We start from the raw sequence: 3,500 nt of genomic DNA, 5'->3' as shown, positions 1-3,500 counted from the left end.
TTGTGGACTAGAATTCCATAAAACAATAAAATTAAAGTTGTTCCCTATGACTTTTCGGGGTAGAAAAATGCCAATTTGTGTTTGGGAATTTCTCTGGAAACTTGATAGGGCTTTTTGGACACCGTGCAGTCCGATTTTAAAGGAAGGTGTTATGGATGTGGAGAAGATTCTCAAGCCCGCACTTCAAGCGTCCAATCCACCCATTTCCCTCACCCAAACAATCAACAACATCCATTCCAACAGGTTCAACGTGGTTTGTTACCTTCAATGCTGTCAAAGGTTATTGGCAGATGGAACTGGACAAGGAATCGAGGAACATCACGACTTTCTTCACTCCATTAAAACGTTTCCGTTTTTGCCGCGCTCTACTAATGGGCTTAAACGCATCAGGGGACGAATACTGAGCACAACGAAACCGGACTTTGGTCGGCATTGTGGGAGTCAAGAAAATAGTGGACGACATTTTTATATTTGCCTCATCATTCCACGAACTGTAGACACGCATTCACAAGGTAATAGAAAAGTGAGAAGACTGTAAGATAACACTATCTAAAATGGCAATTCAAATCGGTAACACTGCAACATCTGCAGGATTCATCATCTCTGCTAATGGAATCTCTCCTGATCCTAAGAAAGTTCAAGCCATCTCTAATTCTAAATTTCTGGTGCCAAGTAATCTAACAAATCTGAGGTCCTTCCTGGGATTGGCAAACCAGTTGGGCCAATTTGTTTCCGATCTAGCCCATGCAACCCAACCTCTCCGTTCTTGCTCAAGAACAAGAAGGACGTTACTTTCCAATGGTGACATCCTCACCAAAAAGCATTTGACCTCACCAAGAGGATCCTGACCAGCCCGAACAGCCCAATCCTATCTCATTTTGATGTGGATTTACTAGCGACATTACTCACTGTTTCAATTTAGTTCGTTGTGATAGGGTACGTCCTGACAATCCCATGTTCCCACACGGTGGTGCATGCCTATATGTTGGGAATGTTTTTTTAAAATTTTTTTTACTTTTGCGGACTTCCTTCCCGCTGCTGGGATTGGGGTCTCAGTAGTTCAAGACGAGATATTTATTCATTTTACTTAACTTTTATTTATATATATTATATGATCGACCAACGAATTAGAGTTGGCTGATTTGGCAAACCCTTGAATATAAGGTTGATGGGGAATTTCAGTCAAAAACTTGTCCAAGTCTGACTTAAATCCTGCTACTGGATCAACGCCTACATACGCCCTACGAATATTTGAAGGCAACAAGTTGGACAATGAAGGAGCCCGAGAAAGAAGAGAGTTGGACTTCATTGTTTTAACTAGCCTCAATTCTCGAGGGCTTCAAGGTGCTCCCAAAACACACGTTAAGCCTCTGTGGTCACTACAATTGACCCTAAATCCTGGGTTGGGACGAGGCTCATGAATAGTTTTGAAAACGTACAATATCAGATACCTTTCGTACCTTCTCTGAGTACTGTACAATCCCAACCGTTCTAACCTCTCCCAATACGAGAGCTCTCTCATATCTTCAATGTTCCTAGTAAAACATCTTTGGACCTGCTCGAGCTTTTGCAAACCTGTTGAACTAATTGGAGCCCAAATGGGAGAGGCATATTCAAAAAGTGGCTAGACAATTGACTTGTACAGAGTTAGCATCGTGATACAATCTCTGGACTTAAACTTGCGGTGTATCCAACTACATGTTTGAAAAGCTTTTCCAACTTTTAATTGGATATGTTCATCGAACTTTCCATTATCTTGGACGACTACACCTAAATCATTTATGGATGAGACTTGCTGAATCCCCTTGCCTTCATCATCTAATAGTGGAGTGTCTAATGACGTCGACCTAAAGGTCTTTGAGGGAGCGGAATTTCATTCTATTCAATGCCATGTTACTCGCAGCAACCCTAGAGTAGATTTGATCTAAAACCTCTACCAAACAACCGGAATTCTGACCATTCCAACCAACTACCAATTTTGTATCATCAGCATAGGAAGAGATACTGACATTACTACTACCAAGCTTCTGAAGCGGAGCAATGAAGATAATGAAAAGGAGAGGACCCAAAATGGAGCCCTGAGGGACACCCAACTTGACATCATGTATGTCACTAAGGGATCCCTCAACCTTAACTAATTGTTTCCTACCACAAATGAAACTTCTTAGCCAATTGAGATCCTTGCCTTGGATCCCAATGTCGTGGAGCCTGTTAACTAAAAGGCCATGATCTACCTTGTCAAAGGCCTTGGCAAAGTCGAGGAAAACTACATGACAATAGTCATGAACAAATGTCGAATGGAGAAGTTAGAGCTCTCTAGTAGAACTACTAGAGAGTCTCCAATTCACTGGAAGTGAGTTGAATCAGGCAGTCTGCTCGAAAGTTTTCTTTCTAGGCGACTTTAAATTTCCGACTAGTGTCGTAGAGTGGGAGGCTAGTCCCGATGGGTTAATTCCCATTTCGAAATTGACATCTCAGTCGTTCGAAAAGCTGGAAGAATTCGCGATCTTGCGCAATTTCTCCCAGTATGTTGGTGTAACCACTAGAGAGAATAGCGTTCTCGACTTGGTCTTTTCCAATGACCCCGATCTGATCCAGTATGTCCATGTGACACCTAGTAATTTGTCAGATTATCATGTTCTTGAGATAGGGTCGACCATAACTCAAAAGCCGGCATGTTTTAGAGTAAAACCGGTCAAAAAGGTCGGTCTCGTTAAATTCACGGTCAAAGATGAAAATTGGCCGTTGATTGTAAAAAGATTAGAAGACCTGGATTTGGTTTCAGTTCTGAAACAGTAATTGTCCATAAAGGCAGCCATTGCTAAATTAGCTTCAATTTTTCAGGAAGTTTCCTCGAATCTAGCAATCTGTAAAAACGTTCCGACAAAAATTCCAAAATATCGAAAGACTTTGTTCAAAAAGAGTTGCAAACTAGCAAAAAGGCTGAAGAGCACCTCGAATCCATTAATTGTGGGTAGTTTCCAAAAAACGTTGGACGTAGTTCAGGGTGGGATTAAGGCCTCCATCAAATATGACCAGTTCCAAACTGAGAGTAAGGTGGTTAAGGAGGTCAGATCGAATCCGACAACTTTTTCTCTTATGCGAACTCTAATATAAAAATGAAACACTTTGTTGGGCCTTTGAAGCTGATGGGGAAGCCATAGACAATATAGAGGCTATAGCCAACATGCTTGGAGATCAGTTCTCTAGTGTGTTTTCAACCCCACTGAGTTCACAAGCACAAGGACACTAAAGCAAGGAAACGCCACCTTTTTGTGATCACCAAACCTTTCCCGCCAAGTAAGGCCTAAACTTTTGCCGCTGAAATTTTTGAATGTCAGTTATTGGCATAATTATTGAACCATTGATGGTATGTGCTTAAAACCAGGCATTCAGATAAACCGAAAATGACTTTAAACATGTCTTAAAGTACAACAACTGAAAAGTGCTAATTAGGTTTTCTTGATAAAACAAGAATTTGCTCAAAACACAATCAATAA

The sequence above is a fragment of the Tigriopus californicus genome, chromosome 7 (genome assembly GCF_007210705.1).
Source record: "Tigriopus californicus strain San Diego chromosome 7, Tcal_SD_v2.1, whole genome shotgun sequence".
NCBI lineage: Eukaryota > Metazoa > Arthropoda > Copepoda > Harpacticoida > Harpacticidae > Tigriopus > Tigriopus californicus.
This window is presented reverse-complemented; position numbering follows the sequence as displayed.